We start from the raw sequence: 25912 nt of genomic DNA on the forward strand, positions 1-25912 counted from the left end.
GTGATTTTCGAGAAAGAGAAAGTCTAAGTTAAATAGTAAAGTACAAATTCAATAAGTTGAACCGATGATACAGTTTACCTAACTCGGAAGTGTCCTGAAAAACATGGTCAAAATAGTAGGAACATAAGAAGAAGAATTGCATTTGGCAAATAAGCTTTCATAGAGAGGAGGGAATTAATGACAGGGACGTTGAGAAAGAATTTTAAGAATAGATTCGTTAAAACATTGATACGGATCGTGGTTTTTTACGGTGCGGAAACATGGTTGTTGAAGCAAGATGATACGCATAGATTGGTGGCTTTTGGAATGTGGTTGTGTAAAAGGAGGGAACAGATGAAGTGGACTGAAAGGAAAACAAATGATGAAGTGCTAGGCATGGTGTGAGAGGAGAGATTGTTTAGGGGAAAACAAAAGAGGCGGGAAAGATGAATGCACAAAATTTTGGTTGGCAGTAGGATGTTGAAACTGTGATGGATGGGACGTTAGGCAAACGGGAAGGGGCTCATACTCTGTGTTTTACGGAATAAATCGAGTTTCTTGGTATTGACTGCTGAATCCTCTGCCGGTGAGAGCTTACTGATAAGGCTGACATTCCCGTCTCTCATTTTGACATAAAAAGATTTAAAAATAGTCATGAAAACCCGAGTATTTTAAATCTCGATATTTTTGGGCCTATGGTGTTTTCAGTTTCCTTAGCCGACACTGTAACAAAGTGGATGATTCAAATGCCTACTTTCTATTTCGGGTCGCAATACGACAAATTTTAAACTCTGCTTTTAAATAAGGTGTATTTTTACTAATGATATTTATTTCTGGAAACCATTAGTTTAAATTAAGTAATTGAGCCTTTATTGTTGGCTGTCAATGGTCAATTTCCGGAATGAAAACTTCCTCTCCAAGTCCGTTGACCGTTGTGTTGCCTTCATGTCAAAGGTCTAACGACAGATACCGCAGGAAAACGTTTTTTTGCGGAAATTCATAGAATTTTTATTCTTTGGCTCAAGATCCTTTAAGATGGTATGAATGAACCATAAAAAAACCATAAACACAGTAATCAACATGGAGGTCGGTTGGGTAGGTGATGGTAGAGTTCACCCAGTACTAAGCCCGACGGCGTGTGAAATTCACACATCAGGGTAGGGGGGCAGTTCCTTTCTCTGTGCCGGTTATGGTTTCCCAGGAAGCTCTGGTTCCCGAAAAATTACGTAGCTTGGGTGGAGCTGAGGGTGTCCAGAGTGCGGAAATCAAACCCGGGCCCTCCGGTTAGTCAAACGCTCTGCCCCCTGGACTGCGTCCCACATTGATGAACAATTAACATAAATAATAAAAGGAGGTTCACCAACAATAATACCATCTTTTTCTCTTTTTCGAGGAAGTTGAGCAGTGTCCTCTCGTAGGACAGTTTTACCAATGGTATTTGAAGAGGGTTGGGTTTACAATAATTTGGTAGTAGAAACTCCTTATTCTATTCATATAATTTAATAAAATGCAATTTAATCATCGAATGAATATAATGAAACTAATTCTTACAAAATATATGGCGGTGCGTATGGTAAATTTTATTCTGGATTGACGAGTTATATATTCATTTATTCATAAATTTAGGTCTTAAAATGTGTTAATTAATTTGAATAAGGGGCAGACGTTCCGAAACATGCAATGAAAATGATTCAACAACATCAGGAATGGAATGCTTCAGTTTCAGGGGAGTTGCTCCAAGCCGCGAAGGATGGCCAAGGTTTTCTAAAAAAGGTCATGACTGGAAATGAGTCATAGGTCTACGTCTATGACCCTGAAACAAACCTGACTGAGCAGTCAGTTGACGATATAAGGAAGAATGCGACGAGGAAACTGATGGCCATTCCAAAAGAGAGCTATGCCAACTGTTTGAAAAGTAAAAGAGACGCTAGGATAAGTGTGTGAGGTCCCAGAGGGAGTACAGGGTCCGTACAATAAGTATCGGGACTGGTTCCAAAAATCAAAATTTTATTGTAGTTATCATTAAAATTACTCAATAATCTTCAAAATACATTCCTCCTGTATCGATACACTTAGTTCAGCGCGGCTGCCACCCGTCGAAAGCCCCCTGGAAGTCGGTATCCGGAATACTGTTGAGAGCCTTTGTCATCGCCGCTTGAACCGCCTCGATGGAACCGCCACTTCTATGCATTTCTCGGAAGGTTAGATATGAGCATTGGACGACGAAGGGTCATAAGATTGTACATAAGATTCACACAAGCATGTGTCCCACTTTGGGAAAGACATCGAAATATCTTTATAAAAGAAGCATTTTTCATCAACGGAATATGGCAGCAATACTCAAATGTCAAGCGTGACAGCAAGAAGATTAGGGATTCAATTGCTAAGCTGATTTTTTTCCTTTTTTTAATTTTTGTGGAAAACAGTAGAATACATCACGTACGACAGTTAGAATTGTACGACCGTATAATATTACCTTATTATAAAAATTTGCCAACTTCCCTCATAGCTAGTGACGGAATATTCATGCCATACGTCCTTATTCTAGCTTTCCGTATGATGTATGCATAAATATAAATAATTAAGGTTCTCTTGCATATTTGACCAAAGTTGGCTTAAGGAAAATAAATTCAACAAAGAAACGAGTGATACATTTACTTCCCACTTTTTACCTATAATTGGTATTCATTCCATCCAGACGTCTAAAAATAATTAATATTTTGAAACATAAATGAACTTAAAGGAATGTCATCTGACCAAACTAGGCCACGTAAGATGTGTGTGCAATTCAGGGACTCCTCATAACTGTCATAATTGGAGTAGGTGAAAGAAATGTAAATAAATATGAAGGTTATATTGCGTTGAATACATTGACGTTTTTCCTGAGGTTATTTTAGCATCAAATGTCTAACTTATTGGTTTGTAAGACACTTTGGTGAAATCTTCGTCGCAATTAGTATTTGACAAGTACTATGACAAAGAGAAAATGTGGATAAGTATCAGATTCGTGTTTTCCATAGGTATTCAAAATAATTGAGCATGTCGTGATTTATGTTAATGCTTGTGCCATTGAGCATAATTTCACGTTAAGTAGCGACAAAGATAGTGTAATAAAATAATTTATTTTTATCTCTTAACTGGGGAATCCGATCTAAATGAGAGAAATATATCAAAGCTAGGTATTAAGTCTGTAGAGAAATTCCTGAAAACGGTAGCAAAAAATTAATTTGTGATCAATTTTTTCTCAGACTCTTCTTGTTCGGTATTAAGAATTAATGTTGAAAATAATATGTTTATGAAAACTCTTAAATGAAATTTTAACGCTTTGATTACATGAAAGATTGTCATCACCGCAGTTGCGGTAACTATCGTTATAAATAGACCCTTAAAGGAAACGAAATGTTGCTAAAATATTCGAGTGGTGAAATTATAATATCATATAAGTATATAACTAAATGAACAAGGGTATTTCATTATTTAAGTTCAAATTTTGTTTATCAAACATTCTGACAGCAAATTTACGTCGATAAACCACTATAAAGAGCCACTTTACTGGTCATGAGTCGCGCGATGTTGGACCTGAGCCTTGCTCAAAGTATGCAATGTTTGCTTTGTCTCTCATATGTGCTTCGCAGCGTCTTGCTGCTGCTGCTCGTAGTGACTCCAGCCGTTTCCGATTCGCAAACCGGCGCGCCAGGCGCAAATGTTGCAGATGGAAAACGGTGGTAGCTCGACCAGCCCGCAACCTTGCGTAACGGTGGTGAACTACGAAGGCAAGGCGGTCAACAGTTTCGTCCTTTCCCTCGGCGCGGCGCGGCTGTGCGCTTACTAGTGAGAACCTCTTTGGATCGCCCCGGTTTACCGACCGAGTGAGCCAAGGGCCAAGCTGGGGTAGGGGGGCAGCATCTCGGAAGGTTCCGATGTCTTTTGTGGCCGTAGCGAGGCTGCAGGAGAATGTAAAGGACTCGAAAAAATCCAGGTATAATAAAATTGAGATGTTCCACGGCATTTTACAATGCTTTTCAATGCCTACGCAGGATCAGCATTATGTTACCTGATAATGCGGACGCATTTTAGCAATATGTACAGAAAAAAGTTATGTGTCGAATTTCAGTTGTATTATTTTACACTGTATTTAATTTCCACACATATTTAGCCTTCCACTGTTATATGTATGCAATTTCTCCAATTGCGGAATGCGGTTGTTTGCGCTACAATTTAAACAAATCTAAACCTTGTACACTTTGCCAAAAGACATGGAAGCGTAATTGTAGGTCAATGTTTAGACAGTCCAGCTGCTAATTGAATGAGACCGGGTTCGATATACTATTTCAATTAATGCCTTTGGGCAATTCTATCTAAACCCATTGGCGCCATTATCTGGAACTACATTCAAATTAAGGCGAGGCAAAGTAATTGCCTCGCCTATCCTACCCCGAGTGAATCTCATGTACAATAAGCCGCAGTACGAAACTAGTCTCACCCAAGCCTGTTGTTATCAAGCTTCGTGATAATTGGTATGGTTTTTTTTAGAAGGTAGTTAAAGGCAGTGCCTTCTTCACGGTGCTACTAAATTTGTTTCTTTTTGGCTAGCATAATTGTTTCAAGATTAGAAGTGAAAAAAAATTAGAAAAAGTGTCTAAAGAGTATATTGACATGTTTTCTGATGCTAACCATAGGGTTAATGGTTGCATTCGTTCATTTCATAGAAATTAATCCTGCTTAGAGAAGTATGTTTATAAATTGATCCGCTAAAGTTCTTTTCCTTGATGTATTATAAATTTAAACGCACCGGTGCATACATATACGTGTGCCACCCCCAATTGAAGATGAGCAGTATTGATTCGATTCTTATGACGATCCAATACTCTCAATCGTTATTGAATAAATTCAATCATTTGAATCGATTCAATCCTATCCGATATCCAATAAATGTTTCTCCTCGCCAGCCGAATCATACAATCTATAGAAATGAAAGCTTAATCATCGCTATTGAATCCTTCTGTGCTTAAATTTTACTCCCTAGAATGAAATTAGGGCTCCAAATAAATTTCCAACAGTAAGAGAAGTTGTTTTCTGAGATAAATAAGTTAGTCAATAGAAGGGTATGCTTTTACCTTCTACAATTTATGCTTGATTTCCCTTTCTTATTCATTTTATCGAGTTCAGCAACTACTAAGGCGGTAGCGAATTTTATCAAAGGTTACATTTGAATTATTCAGCAAAAGGAATAAAGAACTAGCCATATGAAGGATCTCAGTTTTTCCCGGCGTATTGTATTCAGGAAGTTCTCTCGGGTTTCCCACCGGGTCAGCGTGGTGTGCACCGACGTTTCGACGGCTAACTCTGCCATCGTCTTCAGGGTGAAGTGCAGAGCAATGAATTCGCCATGTATTTATACCCTGTCGTAGGGTCAGGTGTCCTCCGATTGGTCCGATGTGTTCCCAAGTGCCGAGCCGCCCCGGTGACGTCTCGTACTTTCAATTTTTCTCAGCACAGGTCTCCACGTGCTGCTGATCTGGAAGCCAGTGTCCCTGTTGAAGGTATTCCTGACACCTGACCCTACGACAGGGTATAAATACATGGCGAATTCATTGCTCTGCACTTCACCCTGAAGACGATGGCAGAGTTAGCCGTCGAAACGTCGGTGCACACCACGCTGACCCGGTGGGAAACCCGAGAGAACTTCCTGAAAACTAGCCATATATTCGCCATAGTGCGCAGAGAACAATAATTTATCGCGCTTGGGAGGGAACTGCTCTTATTCCAAGAATTTAATACTAACAATTTCTTTAAGTTTAATTGTAACTGGCAAGTTTCGCACCCATATTGTATTACATTAAGGTCATCTGCTAAGGGTACTTCATCCTCAGGACTACGCATATCTCAGAAAATCTCTGCCTTGTTGGTAAATAAAAGGGCTTCTAAATTTTTCTTTAGGTCTTCTTACATCTGACTCCATATTGGGAAAACTTATAATTACTACTCTGTAGCCACTAATTTCTTTAATAGTTTATATATTTAAGACTTTTTCGGGTATCTTCGCTGGTAGAAAATCAAGAATAATATCTCACCTAGTAGCCGAAGTGTTAAGAAGATGTATGAAATTCAACGCAAAAGAATGTAATAGGGGATCTCTTGTACCTTTGTCTTTGCCCCAAGTTAAAAAAACTAAATAAGCTGCGATTAATAGATGGGTCATTGAAATCTATACCGATGATAATATCACGATTATTTTTTTAGGATGAGGAACTTATGATTTGCTAGTCTAGTTATAGGTTAGTTTTTGGATTCGTTTATGGCAACGAAATAGTTAAGTTCAAATCATAGTTCATGGAAATGCTCAAATAATGCAACGATTAAATTTTCATATTGTTGAAAATTTATACACTTGTTTCCGTTATTGAATAAATGGTCCATTTTGTCCATATGAATAATATCCAATGGGAACAAATTAAATTTGAAAGTTTCTTGGAAAATTAACGCGACGATGACAGCAGGACGAGGAAAATATGTAGTTCGCGTAGCACGAAAATAATGCGCCATACGAGTATGTTGGAGCGGAAATCGTTTAACAGGAGGCGCGTTTCAATAGTAGGTGATGCATTGAGTATGATTAAAAATATGGAAAATATATTAACGGTTAGAAACAAATATTAGGCTTATTTTTCTATGCAATCATCATTTCGTTCCTAACATTTTTGTTATCGTGAAACAGTCTACTTCCCACCCTCCAAATAAAATTCCGCCGTCTGATTCTTCAGTTAATTTTGCGCTGGTGTTTCCAACTCTTTCGTTTCCACGAATCGTCAGACCTTGGGGTAAATAGCATGTAAAAATCCACACTTTGTCACCACTGATGGAATGGGGAAACATTTTTCTCCCTTGTCCTTTAATATGGCGAAACAATAACTTGCAGATATCATTCTCTGGTTTTCGTGAGCACTTGTCAACACTTTCGGTACCCATCGTGCTCACCGCTTAAACAAACCCCAGTGTGTCAATATCGATCCTGAATAATGTTGCCATTGAATATTCTGGACATTTCTGGAAATATTAGTAACCCCTATGCAACGATATACTTTATTTTGGCATCCTCATACTGAATGAGATCGTCCAACCGGCCTTGGCCTGCTATTCCTCCATTCTTCGTAAACATTTTAACAACCTTTCCTAAACTCACGACACCATCGTCCAACTTTTCTTTCACACATTGCGATAGGCTCAAATGTTTTACGCAATTGACGGTGAATTACGGCAAAATAAAATCCTCGTGTATTTATAAATTCACTAATCAGTGATCAGACTTGAGCTGTTTATGCAGTTTTATTGGCGGGTTTGGTAAATATTCAACAATGTTACGCAAAGGAAAACTACAATGAAATCACGGCAAAGGGGTGGTTATATACCCTTTAGACCAATTAAAACTACTAGGTATGCACGAAGTAATTAGTAATGCCAACCACTATTTACAACCGATCACCCCATACATTATAAATCCTCCTTGCCTACTTTGCCACGTTCACTTTTAGGTTTCCTGTACGTGAATATGAGTATCTAAACTAGGTGTTAACTCAAAAGTGATTCGAGAAAGGTGCGCATCCAATGTATAGATCGTAATATTATTCATCAGCATCTTTTCTTCCTTAACATAAGAGTAATTCATCTTCTCACTTCACAAAGAGAAAGTTTATTTTGTTTGATATTAATGCACTGGGGTAGCCTGCAATTACTCCTTTGCTCATTCAGCTCGGAATTTGCTAACTACTAAAAAATCCCACATGGGGAAGCTTCCATTAAAAGCTGCGGCGCACTGTCAAAAACTGCATCTCTTGGCATAAAAACAAGGCAATAAATGGCCAACGCCTCGTGTTATTCATTCCAGGCACATATGCAAACCCATCCCGGAGGAAATATACACAGACAGAGTCCCATCTTCTCTCTTGAAGAGTATGCAAATTTCCATCAACCATGTCCCCATTTCTTCGTTCCCCGCACCCCGTTCCTGCTCCCTTTCAGCCGTACCCTTCCCTCCTTCCCATCCTTATTCCTTCGCACCCCCTGGACCAACGCCCTATTCCACCCAATTAAGGAAACACAACCGATGAATATTAATAAAATTAAAAAGAAGCAAGCCACTCCCGAGCAACTCCACCGCCACCGCTACCCTCCCTCTTACTGCCTTCCTTACTGCTTCCTTCCATCTATTCACCCTAGCATTCTCCTCGTACTTTTGTCTTGCGCGGGGGGGGAGAGGCGACCGAGGAAGATGATGTGGGATGAACGGGGAATGAGGTTGGGTGTAGAGGAGAGCATGGGATCGAAGCTCGGGAAGATATTAAGGGGAGAAACTCGGGAAGACATAAGGAAGGAGAGGCGGGTGTGGGTTAGTCTCGGACGATGGATTACAGTGAGTGGAGTCAGGGGAGGTTTGCAGGAGGCAGGGTGTGGGTGAGAAGGAGTGGTCAGAATTATGGAATGAAGGAGAGCAATTCATTGGAGGGCATGGTCGTGGAGGTGGAGGAAGCACTTGGTGCTTAAGTAGAAATAGCCATGCCTACAGGAATTGTCACAGGGGCGCTATCAAATTTTTCGATTGTATTAATTATGAAGGAATGAATAAATACAAGTACGGGTAAGTGTAAATTAGCGAAAATAGTAAGCGTCAATATGCCGGTCACAGGGAAAATGCGGGGAAGAAAAATAGTTCGAGAGAGAAAAAGAGGACCTTGTGAATAAAGACAGAGAACTTTGTGGGAATACACTTTGACCTTGTATACTACAAAATAATTTGCCTTCCCTTCATCTTTATTTTCTTTAAAAGTCTAAATATAATTTTAACTATATTTTATCTCTTTCATTTTTTCCTGAATTCGCTTATCAGGTAAAACGATTTATCGTTCAGAAATATGGGTGAGTAACTTGAGTACCCCCGCTTGTAAAGTTTGTTTTCCTTATCCAGAAAATTTTCATTTTTATAGTAATCTAAGCAATAATAATCTAAGGATTCAAATTAATGAATCAATACATAACTTTTCCTGTCGAGTCTAAATTTTACTCCGAAAAATAACAATCTATTTTCATATCAGATTTTTTCTCACGTGCAACACTCATTTGAGTTTTCAATTTGCATGGAAAGTAGTTTCTATCTAAGGTTAGGCGGTAAATTTAAGCAGTAATTTGAGGAAATTTTCAAAATTGACGATGCTCTGGCTGATTTGAGAATTAAGTAGTATTGGTGACAGAAAAACCATTAAATGGAAGAAAGAAGCTAAAATGAATTAAATGATGAAGAAAGAGAACTAGATGATGGAAAAATGTAACTTGTAATATTCCGAAACGTGATAAATTCAGGTGTATTTTAATTTGGATAAAAATAAAATTCTTAAAAATATGGTGGGTAAAATTAATAACCAAATCAATAAATTATGAATGAAAATATGATTTTGGTCAATAGCTCAACATGCTAAGATAATGTATAAATACTGTTCTTTTAATTTCTGATTGCAATTAACAAATAATAAGAAATCTGAATTTAATTTTAAACAGCACTATGGATGCGAGGAAAATGGGACAGTTCAGACGCTATACTTAGATTTTCTTACTGACCGTTATCATAGGTTTATATTTTGGCCATGCGTAAAATGAAAATTGCTTAAAAAATAATGGTAAATTTTTTAATGAAAGTAGACAGGTGTCGAGAGAAATATGGATTAGAAAACGATAAGATTTTATTTAGAGTTAAATTGTAGCTGGGGATCTTAGTCGTTGATATTTAGGTGACAAGCAAGCTGTAGGACGAATTGAAGTCGAACGATAGAAGAATTGCGGATAAATGAGTGATATGTAAACAAGTCAGAAAGTAATTTGCTGTTATAGGTGATGAGAAAATGGGAAATAGAAGTGAAGTATAACCTTTCTAAGATTGTAATATCAGTAGGATGAAAATGAACGGACAAAATCAATATTGCTTGAATAAGAAAACGACAGCAGTAAACGATGTGATGGGATGTTAGCATAGGAGTGTTAGGAAGATAGAGAACGATAGAAAGAAAGAGCTGATATTAATATGATGGAGTAAAGGGAATAAGCATGGTGGGGGAGGTAAAGCATGGCTGGTTGGAGTGACCAATTTGCATATCTAAATACGGAATGAGCTGCCAAAAGTGTCAAACAAGCGCAGACCGCAAGGGTTTAATGAAGGGGGAAGGAGACAGGGGGGGCGGGTGAGGGGTAACTTGGAATATGGGAGGAGGAGGTGAAGGCAAAAAAAAGTGCTTGGTTGGTTTGGGACGCGTCGGTAGAAGAGAGGGTGCGTGTGCGGCTGCGGGGGAAGAGGGGGAGGGTCCTGGGGTAAGGGGTGGCGGAAGGAGCAAAAATTAAGGAGGGAGTTTGGGATTCGGGAGCGACGTAATAAGGAGGAAGGGTGGGTCGTGGGGGTTGGGAGGGAAGGAGGGGTGCGGCCCGGCGGTGGGGGCTAGGAGGATGAAATTACGGGGATGGGGGAGGGTGGGCACCGAAGTAGTGTGAGAGGGCGTGACGGAGGGGAGACGCGAGCACATACACACACAATGAACCGTAGAGATAAAAGTGAGGGTGGGGGTGGGCGTTTGGGGAATTAATGCGCCGGTAGCGCGGCATAGCGAATGGGTTGAAAAAAACCTAAAGTGGCGACATTCTCCTGACGAATTCTCTCCCCAGGATTCCGAGAGCAGAAATGAATTAAAGAGAGAAGGGTTCACAAATTTCACGAAAGGAAACAAAAATCTAAGTAAAATCTTAAAGCGCTCTCGTAAATTCCGTGACGAAGTGCGTCTCAGATGTTTAGCTAAAACAGGTCAAATACTCCGATGGGTATTTCAATTTGATCACCGTTCGCTCAAACTACGCACACATATGTATCTGATAAATAAATATTATCAATCTCACAAGGCCGACTAATTACGTATAGATAAGGCTCTCATATTTGACCGATTCAACTTCAGAGAATATGCAAATGTATATTTGCTGAGGAATTTTGCACAAGAGCCTAATTAATGAGGTTATAAGTATGTATCAATGCTCAATTCTCAGAAAAAAACTAGTAAAAGGCCAAGCCGTTTATTTTTATGAATTTTGCATTAACTTATTTATTTATAAGTTAGCAGTTATTTAATTGTGGTTGCTCGATATTTAGTTTTTAGGAGAAATAAAATTGTCACCCAAATGAAGATACCTATCAATAGGAGAAATAGATACTAATGGAATAAAATTGATAATGTTAATGGAATTTTGTGAACTAGCAATGATTTGGTGGCTTGATGTCTCCAGGGAATGTTTCTGACAAAGGTGACGTAAAAGTCCCATTTTTCAAAGCTACTAGTCATTTCACAGATATCTGTAGTTTGTGAACACGAAATCTGTTGATGGTAATAATTTTTGCAACTCCTTAAACTGCCTATATCAAAGCGTTTTTGCGAATAAAAAAAATCACATCACTTCTGTATTTAGAAATAAACCGGCTGCTTTCATGATTCTGGGAGAGAGAAATCAAACATATGTTCTCGCCTGAGCAACATAATGACACGGAATATGAAATTTAGAAAACAACATAACGTGCTCTGAATTATTAATTTTATTTTTTTTAAGTCGAGAAATGTGTATCTATTTAGAATTATTTTGTAACTATTAAAGTTTGAACATTGGCGGGAAAATAAGAGCGCTAGAGCTATAAACCATGTAGCTCGTGTATCACGCGATATTAATTAGGGCGAAGTGTACGTGTCAAGTAAAAATGCAATTTTCAAGGTGTGAAAAACAGTAAAACGATTAAAAACACTATTTTTTGTTTTATTGTTAACTGTTTGGTATATTGCAAAATAAGAGAGAAATATTTCGTGAGATTGAGTACTAATTCAACACAAAAAAAAGAATTTTAACGATTTAGGGAGAAAAATAAAATGTCAGAAAATTTTAGATGAACATTGGCAATATGGCAACAAAAAAACATTAGTTTAAGTAAAAATGAAACAAATAATTTTAATGCGATGAAAAAGAAAGCGGATAGAAGTGAAAAATGAAGAAAGTCTACAAACTAAGCTGTTGCCAAACTTGGAATTGACTGCGAGAGAGAGAGGAAGCAAAATAGATTATTTAAGGTCTCATGTACTCGTATACAGTAACTTTGCTCTAATTCATCAATAAATTTCAAAACTTTAGGGAAGAGTGAACATTTTAAAATTGTTTTTCTATCTTGTAATAGCTAATTTAAACGCATACAGAGAGCCTTTGTGATGAATGAAATGAGGTGACTGAATGGTTGAATGACATAGAGAACGAATCTAAGAGTTAGTGATTCCAGTCATTTGATGTCTGAGATAGCGTATTCATAGAGAAGAAAAAATTCCCGGATTATTTTCTATTTGGGTAAAATTCCAGTCATTTGTACCAACTTTAATCCTAGCTCGTTCACAAATTCATGAACCTTTAATATTTGCTGCAGATTTTTCTGAAGATGGATAAAACTAATAATATGAACTCGGGACAATAAGATTTATAATTCATAACTGTACGAATTATCTTCCCTATATCCAAGTGGGATTAGACCCTACTGCGAAGTGTCCACGATGTCATCGTGAATGTATTTCACGTAATATTTGCAATAAATATCATTTTCCGTCATTCTTATTAATATCTCACATTTTCCATAACCTTCTCTATAGATTGCAGTTTTGGTCTTCCGATCTTTGCCCATTCACACGCCCCTCTAATATTTCATACAGGTATGATTTCCTTAATATCTCAATAAACGTTGCATTATCGTTCACGATTGATTTCCACAAGCTTCTCTTCTAGCTCATTGCTCTAAATACCTTCTTTTCAGAAGTCTAACTGGTCCATTTGATTTCTGTCATTTGTTTACAGTGTCATATTCCTAATGAGGTCATTTTACTTTCTTCTACTTTCCATAACGTCCAAGTTTCAGATTCAAGGAAGGTCACGTTCCATAGACATTTACACATGCGTATGGAACCTTTTCCAGATTTAAGGGCTGTCAAATTTAGAGGTTTAGATTATTTTCTTTTTGTTGAAAATTTCTTTGGTCGGCTAGACTCAACTTCTTACTCCCGCTTCACCTGTTTTATTTCCAGGGATCTTCCTTCCCAGTTAATTCAAGGTATTAATTTGTCCGAGTTGTTTTTTGACTTCTCTCTGCGCCTTCTCTGTATAAATATTAAAGAAAGTTAGTAATAATGCACATCTTTCGTGGCTTCTTTGTATTCTTGGTCCATTAAAAATTGTAACATGGTTTGAATTATTTTCAGTGAAGAATTTACGATCTTGTTTTTATTGCTGTTATCCAAATAGTGCATCAACATTAAATATTTCAAATCATGAGTCAAGAGTCTTTGAGATGATTGATTGAAAAATCAGTCTTGCCAATCGTTTTTTAGGACACAGATAGCTGCGAAATGGAACGACATTAAGGGGAATCCCACTGTACGCGTGAACTTAACCGCTTTTTTCCCACACAAATCATTTTAACGGAAACCCTGGTGTGAAAACGGAAAAATTGGGTACTGGCTTGATCGATTAAATTGTTTCTAAAGTCACCGCTTTATTTCATTGATTTCTAAACTGCTAACCGTCGGAGTAATGAAAATACGAACGGGCTTAAACGTAGTCTATTATAATGAATGCTATTTAAGTTTTTCCTTTCTCGGGATAAGAGAATATATGCCAATGGTTTTGGCGAAGAAAAGGGTAAAAGTGTCTTTTTAAACTAATTCCATCGTGTATAAAATATAAGCCTAAAACTGCAGCGTTTATATGCAAAACTTTTCTGGCACACCATTTTTTCAAGAACCAGATGTTGAAAAACTTACAAAACCTTTTCAAATTTTCATATGTCGCTAATCCGCTGAGAGTGGCTACTTTTTGCACCCCTTTTGTCTCCGGTCCGAACACAAATCATTCCCATCAACGTCCAAAAGAATGCATTCAGAGTTAATTTGTATCTCTTGTGGGCGCCATTTAATTTGTAAAATTGAATTATAAATAACTTCTAATGCTTGGAAATAACCTTAAATTCTAAATATTTTAATAATAGGCGTACTATTTCAAGATTAAAGTCATAATAAAGTATATCAGCGGCATTTTCTTAATTTATTCATCAACTTAAGTTTTAAATTCGGAATTGCGAGAACTATAATAAAATATTTGAAAATTTGATCAAAGTCGGTGCTGCTTGAAAAGCGTTTCCATAGCCACTAACCTTGTTGAAGATTGCTTGGAGAAACCCGTGTAAATGGAAATAATGGAGAGATCAATTAGAACTCACCTCTTTCTTCATTGACGCATTAACCCTTGCCGACCATTACAATGACATTTATTCTTTAATTATTTATATTTATTTTCTGTTGTGATCCAAAAATTTGAATCACACTCTAGATACAATTGTAACGTGAAATTTAAAAGTGATTTCTCTGGAAACCGTTTCCCCATTTTATTTATATACGTGCCATAGGAAATTAAAGAAGCTAAATCATTTACAGAATGGTAGATGAGCATATAATCTTCGACACCAAATACTGATCTATCATTATCAAATTCCGCCAATACCATAAGATTATTAAAATATTTGTGTAGAAAGAGGAGTTTTATATGTATCATTGTTTAGTTTTATAATTTTATCGTTTTTTCAACCTTAGCGTGAGAGACAGCGGAGCGGGAGAACCGAGGGCTGTCAGTGGATTTGTCCGGCGCCGGCGGTCAAAGGGCTATGCCATCAAGTAAAGGTATAATTTATTCCTTAGGTACAGTTTGTAAGACTCACAAAAAATTATTCTATGGTGATACATATTTTATCTATGTAAAATAGGTGTTATAATTCACATTACTGATGACTGATCACCCACTAAAATATTTATATATTTTGAAATTAAGTTGGAATAAATTGGTGACTTAAATTAAATTCATTGATGATTTATGATATTTTTTTTGCATTGCAAACAGTTGAAAAAAAAATTTTTCGGCAAGAAATAGTATTAATTGCTCCGATGAAATTTTGTGCCAGTGTTATTTAAATTTCTAATTCCATTTCATAGCGGCTCATTATATATTCTGGTAGATTTATAATTGTGGGGACAAAATTTTATGAATGAAAATCAGTACAGCAAATGTATTTATTTATAAAGCGCATCAAATCGATTATGATTTGGTATTAGGTGCATTAATTCACCATTAAGCACTGAGGTGGGAATAATTATTTCGTTCTCCTGTGTCCACTCATACGAGCGCACCGTCGCAAAGAGCGATTCGTTACAGATCCAGGGGACACTATTTTGAAATGCGCCAACGAACACAGCCAGCGTTGATTGTAGAAGAACAGCTTCGGGATCATTATGATTTATCTTTCTTTCCTATCGTGTCACCTTTTATCTTACTTAAGGCATTTCATTTATGCAGAAATGAGTTTTTCAGTCTTTGAGCTAGCCTGAGAGGGCTCGGAGTACCCATGTCTCTGATTAAGATTCTTTTATTGACGCAACGCGCAGGATTTAATCCTATAAGATAAATGATTCCCTAACTCCAGGTTGCAGGGGTTTTTCATAATTGGTTGCGTTTGACCAAGTGAATGGAGTCGCATTCCAGATTTCTTCATCCTATTGCTACATTTTTAAGCCCGGGGAAAAAACGGAGGTCAAGTCCTTTATAGAAGTATACATTCAATATTTTAACTCAGTTTTGGAACGTATATTATTAATCTTTTATCAGTTAGTTTGCTGCCACATGATTAATTGCATTGACAGTGCGTATCTGAAAGTATTAATTAGTGTCCGGCTCATAAAATAAGGGCGTTCATTCAAAATACATTTACCAACGCAAGATGCGGGTGGATAGGTGAGGTTAGAGCTCACAAAGTACGCACTTAGCCCAAAACTGTCCCGCCTATGATTTTCCGGGATGATCTCGTTCCCGAAAATCCTCTTAGGTTGGGTAAAGCTGAGGGAGTCAGAACCATGCAATCAGTAGACGGGATCTCTAACCACCGGACAACCACGTTCCCTGTTAATTCTAAAGGATACAATGGACCCTACTCAGTAATTAATTGTGCTGGGATATAATTGATCCGAAGGTCATGTCATGTTATTCATGAATCTAGTTTTATGCTATCACTTCGTAATTTTTTACAAAAAGATATGTGAGCAAAGTTGTAATTGTTCATCACAACGAATAAAATAATATTAATAAATCCCTCTGATCCTAAAATAAAGCAGTTATTGATTATAGTTAATTTTCACATTACAGATTTTTTGTAGTAAATGTTGATTATCAATATTTGAGGCTGCTTAAAGCTAAATACTGTACAAAAGGAAAGTATAGGAAATTGGATAAATAAGAGACTGCCAGGGCTAATACATTGGAAAAAATAAAGGGGATAAATAAGAATGGAAATTTTGAAGCATTGGAGTGATATAATTTCTGTCGCTATATTAGAAGCCGGAGCAGCGCGCAAAATTATATTTTTTACCTGATCACGCACTCCTTCCGAATGAAAGCTTCCTGTTGAGCTAAAAAACTAAATTAACAGTCACTATTACATTACTGATTTTCCCCTAGGAATGGGCGCTTTTTTAAGCTCTAGAAATATATGATATCGCTTGATAAAATGCATACATAAGTAGTGATGAGCCAAAATGTTTCTGTTCCAAATGTAACAATGGTTAACATTTGCGGCTCTCCACTCATTGTGTCTGATAGAAGAAAAGTTATGAGCATGACACCAGAAGACGGGTAAGCAAATCTTCTCCTTAAACGAATTAAGAAGTAAGGATTTTGATGAAGTGGGAGATGTAATCTGGTAAGTAGTGACGGAGCGAAGTCATAGGCGGCAGCCAATGAAGCAGGATGTCGCGAGGGTCCCCCGTGTAAGTCGGATGGACCTGAAGAAAGACGCGGGGGCAAAATGGAGAGATGAACGCAGGAGAAGCATAGAATGGAGATTCGTGGGCGGTCGAGGGGAGAGTGTAGCGGAGAGAGAAAGGAGAAGAGGAGGGGTGTGTGGATCTAGTGGTCCGGGAGATTCCGCGAACGGATGCTGGGAGGGAGGAGGGCGAGGCAGGGCGTTGCACAATAGATTCTCCAACTTGATGGCATGCTGTCTGTTGTTCGGGAACTTTGGGGGAGTAGAGCTTGGGAGTTTTTCCTCGGAGAGGGAAATAAAATCTTAACCAAATGTAAAATGAATTCAAACAGAAGGGAAAACTTGGTGCGAGTCGGATGGGGAGACAGCGGAGAAAACACTGCTAACACGATTAAGTAAGGCGCCAGCCCAGCCAGCTCCCCGTTGTCTTGCGCCCTCCTCCGCTCACTTATCGCACGCTCCTTCCTCTCCCTTCCCCCCCATCAACCTCTCTCCCTTCCCCCAAGGCCTTTCAACTCCTTATGCCGTCTATTTAATCCGAAAAACTTAGATACGTTTTGAATACGCATTTTTTCCCCTCTCGTCTTTTCATACTTTTTTTAAAATATCCGGTCACGTCTTAGAGCTCATATAAATTCCCTGAACTTACCTGTTTGTTTTTTAAAGAATTCCACTATCTTCTCTTTATACGAAGGCTTTCAGGTCTTCCATGTTCCTTTACTTTTACATTGTCATGTCCTTCCGATGTAAATTATAAAATGACCTTATTTAACGCAGCAATTTCCGTTTGTTATGGGTTGTAATTGAAAAAACTTTAAATTTAGGCTTTTTAAATAAAGTTCAGTATGGATATAGTGATAGAACATTTTTCATTTCAATGAGATACACCTTCATAGCGTCCAGAACACAAACGTCATCCAATTCATAAAAGGAATGAGAGGAAATTCAACAGATTTATCCTGAAGGGCATAAACTTTTCCCCTCAGGATAAATCTGTTTATAGGTGGCTATTAATACGAGAAAACAGAATGCCGCAGCTCCTGACGACGAAATTATTGATAGAGTATTAGTAGATGTTAGAAAATATGTTCCATGGGTAGTAATATTTCAATATCAACTTACATAACTCAGCAACCGTACTCGCAATCAAGTGAAACGAAAAAGAAAATCATGAAATTTTATGGTCTGTACCCCAAATGTTTTCCAAATATGTGTTCTCGTCTTAGCTTCATTATGAGCCATTTTCTCTTGCATTTACTCATTCAATTTTCCATTACCTTATCAGATTTTATTTCATTAAAATATGGTTTAAAAATATTATCAAAAACTTTATTCCATTATATAGACGTTTATTTGAACAAACCTGAGACTGTGGAAGTAGTGAAACTTTTGGAAGACTTTTGGCTGAATGAAAATTTTATGAATAATTCTGAACGTTGGAATCTCATTGACACTAATTTGTTAACGATATCCAAGAATACCACTAAAAGAAAGCTTTTTAATTGAGATTACCTAGAAACATTAAGAGACACCTTCGACGAATATTTACTATATAGTTAATATGGTCTACTTACTACTTACTAAGAATAGAAATATTTTGCTTAAAACTCAAAGCAGAGTTATTTCCTTCCTACAATACCTTCGTTTTCAGATTGACCGGGGAACGAGATGACACTCTTATGCTTACTACTTTATTATTCTAAATGCGAGACTTGAACTGACATTGCAAACCGTTGCAGGTATATAAAAAATACTCGATATTCGAGAAAGAGGCATATATGGTGTTTAAAATTCTCCACATTTTAATATTTTAAAATATGAATGTTTTCAATGATAAAATTTAATAATCATACTACATCACTATGGATTCAAAATATGTTTAAAATAATGAACCGTATACCTTTCTATCGAGCAATTATTAAGGCCTTGCAATCGCATGAAAATCTCAAGTAGTAGTTCAATGCCTTTATGCTCATTCGTGTCCTGCTTAAACGTGATATTCTATTGCATTTCTCATAAGAGAAAAAAAACCCGGAGTAAAACCTTTTTGGAAGTGAAATGATTTTATTTTGGCAAGTAAACTCTCGTGTTCATCATGAGCCTGATGCCAATTTAAAAATACTTTAATTTATAATTACTAAAATGACCCCATATTAAAACATTGGGCGCTTAAGATTCAATAATTTCAGTGAATCTAATAGTACAAGTTGAAATCTTGTGTATGAAGAAACAGGGCTTCAGATTAATAGGGTACTTCAAAATAAAACGAAAAATGAAATTCCATGTCCCTTGATTTCATCGAAAGCTCATTTTTTCTTCTTTCACCGATAGCAAGCCCAAATGATTATCCTTTTGACGATTGATATTGATCCACATACCGTGAATTATTAACAGCTTTGGAAACCTCAAGTTTTTATTCAACTGGACAAAAAGCGTAGTACAACTGCATACAAAACTATCATATTTCTTAGAACAAGCGTCAAGCCAAAAATTGTATTATATTACAAATAGAAACTTTAAGAATACCAGCATCTCCCAATAACTGACCAATTTCGATGATTTTATTCATTTTTATCAACGAATTTTGTCCATTGTAGCTTCTTCAGGTCATTTACGACTTTTCAATCTAATTATAAACTATCGTCGTCTATATAATATATGGAATTGACTGCATAAAAAATAACATAGTATGATATGATTCTTTCTTAATTATTGAACATATTTCACCTGCCACTAGAATTGATAAGCACATTAGCCGAATGGAACATACTGTTCAAGCCATTTAATTGTTTGATCCCACTCGATATTGGGAACATTGTCGCTCATACAATCATTCGCAATATCTGAATATTTTATTCTCTACCCAGTCAATTCGTTCGCTGTTTTATTTTTTGTATCACTGAACGAGGAGTCATATATTAAAAATGTGAACAACTTTAGCACAGACTGACATGTTTCAGTCCATTGAAACATGTTCCCTGCACAATTATTGAGCTTACTATTTTCAGGAATTATCATCCTCTCCCTCACACTGTAATCGGACCTTATCTTGCGTGAGAACGTTTTCTCCCTCTCATGCTGTCGGAAATAAGGAGGAGATGAGCATGGTGTTAAATTCTCGCACGCGTCTCACCATGCGAGTCCTTATTTGTGTGTGTGTGTGTGTGAGTACGGCAAGCCGTGGAAGGATGATGTGGGTGGCTGTGATGTGGGTGGCCTTCCTACTTTGCTCACTCATTCCCTCTTTAGGCGGTCCGGGGGATGGTTGAAATGGGAGAGGGTTTTATATGTATTTCTTGAGGAAACAGGAAACGTAATAAAAAAAGCAGTAAGTTTCTGTGATTATTGCACGAGAGGCCTCCTCTGAGAGACCATTCCCCTTTTTAGGTTCCCCTCCCCTTGCCCTTCACCCCTGACGGTTTGCGACAGTCTTCTGAATTCTATTACTTTGCGGAAACTCGACTCTCTTCCCCTCACCAAAATTCTTCGATAAACAACTGACTGTTAAAATACTTTATTCCTCCACTTCTCAGGGACACGTCTCGGTGCATTACGGCTCCGGCTAACATTAAAAGGACGAGCGACCTATTTGTTCTCAGTCAAGAAAGAAGTTCCACGACTTCTGTCCATATTTGCATAATCGAATTGTATGAATTCCGTGAAACTTTTCAGAAAATTTCTATTTTATGTGTTTTTTTTAAGAAGCGTACTTTTGGTCCTCTTTTCCTCGGCATCATCAATGGTTGTTTTTTAACATTCTTGGAGTTACTTGAGCGGGGAGAATTTCAAAAAATAATAATTTCTTCAACTTCCTCATGACGAAGGTTGAATAATGTGTCTCACCAATTTTCCATATTATTATTCGAGAGAAAGGTTTTAAAAAACCTTGTTATAAATCCTGAGTATTTTCACCTCTTCCTGAAGGTATCGTTTAAATACAGATTAGATAATATGTTAAGGATGACAATTATTTACATACTTAATTTTAATGAGTCTCGGTAGAGGTAATTTTTTCGTACCGTATTAAAATATATATTTTACATAATGTGTCAACAAAACCTCTCAAATTTATAAAAATGCTGCGTTTATCTTTATTAAACTTACTTGCGTAGGTATATTCATAACTTTTCATGCTTATGCATACAATTCGGGTCTCAGAAAGAGAAACCTTAAGCTTTCTTCTGTTAAATTTTTCCCTATGGTTTCATTTTTTGTTCTATTTTAAAACTAAGAGGTACTCTCCCAAAAATTCACCTCTGATGTGCATAATTTCCAAGACTCTTAGGAGTGAATTAATTGAGTTGAACGAATTATAATGGCGTACATGTCTTTCTATTTGGGAAATGAAATATTTAGATTATATAAAGCGAATTATTATGCCTTAATCTCTGGGTTATATAAAATACTTTTTTTATTGCTATTCTTTCAATGTGTTAAAAGTTTTTTCTAATTTATTTCGTAGAAATAATGACTGCTTTTGCCATCCATATTTTTACTATTGAAATAGTTTTATTTATTTTCTATTGCATATATTTGCTGAAAAAATATATGTATGGTGACTTATTTGCACATTAACTTATGAATATTTATCCTATAAACATAGAAACATTTAATTAAAAGATTTTATTGAGCTAAAATATTTATGCATAAACCTTTCGTGATCCACTGGAAAATCCTTTGGTATAAAATGCCGCTCTCCCTCTCATGCATAAGAGCATTTTGGGTGATTAAAACACATTCGAAACTTTCAGCGGATTAATGTATAATCTTCGTTTTCGACAATTCTCTAGTATCTTGATGTTTAGATCAAATCCCTGATTTGAAAAACGAGAACAAAACAGCGTGTCGGCCTTGTTTTACAGGTCGAAAAATTAAATCCGAGCATTCATTCGAAAATCCGCCAGGGGTCCTCTTCGATAATCTCCCTAACACGGCCGACCCCCAGTGCGACGTGGCGCTCTTTTTGTGTGGCCACTAAAAAACAAGACCCTCGAGCTTTCTTCTTTTGTTCACTTTTTTTTGTTAGGGAGGGACACATTTCATCAGTCCTCCCCCGTCCGACTCTCACTTGTTTTGTCACGCTGCATACTTTTATGCCTGAGCGTACTATTTGCAATCATCGACAGCAGGCATGGTCGTCATCAATAACGCGGCGCTCCCGTGACCAGTCAGTTGTGACGTTTCGGCGCTATCCCGGAAATGAAATCGTCCCCACCCCCGACGGTCTGACCATCCAGCCCTCCCCTGTTCGTCGTCCGGTACGACTCCCGAATACGCACCCACACTCGCACACACGCCTTTCCCACCCCTTCCACCACGTCACCCCGGACCGCCCTGCCTACACCAGCGCCACGCCGCATCACTCCACTTAGGGGGTCCGCATTTGCACAAAGGGCATCCATACCATCCCCACTTCATCCTTTCCCTCTGCCCCCCTCCCATTCCCTCATCTCCTCTCCTGTTGTCGTGCACGCGGACCTCCAACCGACGCGCTCGCAACCGCGGCCCCCACCTAACCCGCTTCTCTCTCTCTCTCTCTCCCAACCCCCGCCCAAGCCCCATTTCCTTCCCCCACAAAGCCTAGAAGCCTCATCTAGTTCAGTCCTCCATACACACCGTCCACCGTCGTGTTCGACCGGACGTGGGCATTTTTGCTGCTCCCCATTCCGCGACTAATGAGCGTCGAAATTGCCCCCGCTATTATATATATTAAATGCGCCACGTGTTCTCAGTCCATCTCGAAGCGGCGATTAGTTACAAGTTGAATAACTGCTGCGTCCTCTGGATAATTTTACAGGGGCACGGGCAGTTCGTTAAGCCTTCGGTTAGAGAAGAACGCACGCTTGTTTGATTCGGCGGGGACTCCTCGAACACTTTGGTGGGCAGTAATTTACTCTTCATTACGCTCCCGAGTTAATTCTCCGGGTATGACCGCACATGAAGCTGGTTAGGAAGATATAAATTATGCAAGACGAAAACATTTTAAATTGGTGCGATGGCTAATATTGTTCTTGTCTTTTAGAACTGAGAATTGAAAGGTGTTGTCTTGCATGCGGACCTCCAACAAACGCGCTCGCAACCGGGGCCAATTTTTTCACTTCAATATAAATGAATTCGACTGCATTATGTCTACACTTTCGCTAATAACGGTATTACATGCTTGTATGTGTAGCTATAATCTGGAGAATATAGGAAAGCACAGTTAGACCTTCACAAACAGCGCCTTAGTGCTCGTAATGAGCATAATTTCGTTCTGATCTAGTTCGCTCTGAATTTTTGGGCAGGAACTCCATAAATTCCTCAAAGGACATGCCTCATACACATGACTGACAACTGTCACCGTTACCCGCTGAGAAAACGTATGGGAGTTGGATTTTGTTCAACGGCAGCTTTATTACACCCACGAATGAACTATGCCTTGAAAATAAGGTAACGATCTGCGAAAGGAGATGGCCCATTATTTGGATAAATATCCTATTTTCCTGGTGAAGTAACTATGCATATATATTGTATATATTGATAACTAACGAAGGCCTATTTACCAAAATGTAACAATATTTGCAACTTATATTCACCAAGATTATTTTGAAGAGCTCAAAAATTTTAGAGAAGTTGTTGGAAGATGTGGCAGAGGTTGTTTTTCATTAAAGCGATTTGTCTAGGCATTTGCGTAAAATAAACCTGAACAATTTTTCACATAAGACAAAGGAATATGCTTGAGAGAAGTATATACAGGGTGATACAAATATTTATCTCACTTCATTGAACATTCCAACCCACCTCTCTTGAGAAAGGCCCTAATTATATAACATTGATTTTAACCCGGTTGGCTTGCTGTACTACACTAAACGTAATATACACCAAAATAAATTGATGAGTGTGTACGTATATATATATATATATATATATATATATATATATATATATATATATATATATATGTACATATATATTTTATATACATGTATATATGTATATATATAAATAAATAAATAAATAAAATATATATATATGTACATATATATTTTATATACATGTATATATGTATATATATAAATAAATAAAAAATATATATATATATATATATATATATTAGTCCAGGGGTAGAGCGTTGGACTACTGACCGAAGGGTCCCGGGTTCGATTCCCGGGCAAGGTACTCTGGGCATCTGCAGCTTCACCCAAGCTATGTGATTTTTTGGGTACCGGGTATTCCTGGGAAACCATAACCGGCACAGGGAAAGGAACTGGCCCCCCTACCCTGATGTGTGAATTTCACACGCCGTCGGGCTTAGTACTGGGTGATATCTAACCAAACCGACATTCGGGTTGATTACTGTGGTTATGGTTTATATAAAAATATATATATATATTTATTTATTTATTTATATATATATATTTGTGTGCATGTAAATATATCATCTTCTGTTGATAATAGTGCCACTTCCTACCCCTGAACACCGTCCATGAGTCTCATGGTAATCTTTCTTTGGGATCTTCTGCGTTTGTTTAAATTAAATAATGAATGAATTTATATTTTTAGGGATTTCTGCATTATTCTTTGAGTTGAAATCCCCAACACAAAAATTATGGTCTTGGTTCCACAATTTATACTTAATATATAATACATTTTATAGAATATGGTTAAGCCTTACGTCGGAGTGATGGCATCGTTCAGCTAAATATTTTTTAATCAAAATTTAACCGGATAATGCCAATTCAACATTATCACCGTGCATTTATTGCACAATACAACACGATATATTTTATTCAACGCATACAATCGAGGGCATAAGATGGATATTCGAGTGGTAGTAGATTTAGGGGAGGTGACCGACAGCTGAGGTCATTTGCGCCATTAGGAATTAATGGAATAGGAAGAAGGGTGGAGAGAAACCCGCCGCCGGCATTAGCCCACTCTTGACAAAATGCGCCAAGGGGTCCGTAGTTTAACGTCCCATATGACGGACGGCGTACTCACTCAAAGGTGCTCTCAACAAAGCACTTCAAAACAAAAACGTTTCTCTTATGAGGAGTCGAACAAGCGCCCTCTGGGTGGGAAGCCAGTAATCTAGCCATCGCAGCATTCCGATCCCCAGGGACACTCAAGATTGGACATGACAATTCATTTCTGTAGATGCCATATTTTGAATAATTTTACCACTTTGTCCTCCGATGACACCAGTTGATTATTCAGGCCTTCGCACTATCGCCTTACTGATCTTGCTGACGATTCCCAATGTTTGGCAACTTAAAATAATGTGAACAACCCAGCAGCTATTATTACCATACGATTTGTATAAAATGCATTAAACATTAAAATACGGAAATCAAATGTTACGGCTACGTGCATGTGGTAGTGTTTGTAGACTTCACACCCTTCGCTATCAGTCAAACTGAAAATTGGAATTTATGTGAGTTGTATCCGATGTACTTTCCTGAATTATTCCAGATGTTAGAGTGCACATAATATTTACCAAGAATATACTACTTTCACCGAAAGTTAGGAATTTTATTTTCATTACTAAGTTCTATGTTCTTGCATATTTTCCTGGTGAAAAATGTCCCATTGTAGTTTCTACTTCTCTGAAAACTATACTATACTTGTATGTGCTTTATTCTTGCTTTATCAATATTATTTCTCGCATACTCTAAATTTAGAGGCCTCACATTTTCATTTTTTAACACTTATAGTGGGCATAATGCGTTATAATGCACATAAGTTCACTATAACAACTCATGCTACTAACGGAGCAAATACAATTATGGCATCTGTAACCTATTGTAAGGTCGAGTTGTGTTTTGTTAATAGAGACAACTGAATTTGTCGCTGTACCGTTTGGTAGCTTGTTTCCCTCAAGAACCTACCTTAACCGGTAGATTACCAAAAATAATAATCAATTAAAACGGATGAAATTCCTTTTATATGCTATGAAATGAAAGTATAAAAAACTAAAATCTTTTTTCGTTTATTTTATTGCATATCATGTGGAGGATATACCCCTATTCTGTTTCCGTGTGCTTCGCG

Source organism: Hetaerina americana, unplaced genomic scaffold (assembly GCF_022747635.1).
Source record: "Hetaerina americana unplaced genomic scaffold, ioHetAmer1.1.p SCAF_3, whole genome shotgun sequence".
In the NCBI taxonomy this organism is placed as follows: domain Eukaryota; kingdom Metazoa; phylum Arthropoda; class Insecta; order Odonata; family Calopterygidae; genus Hetaerina; species Hetaerina americana.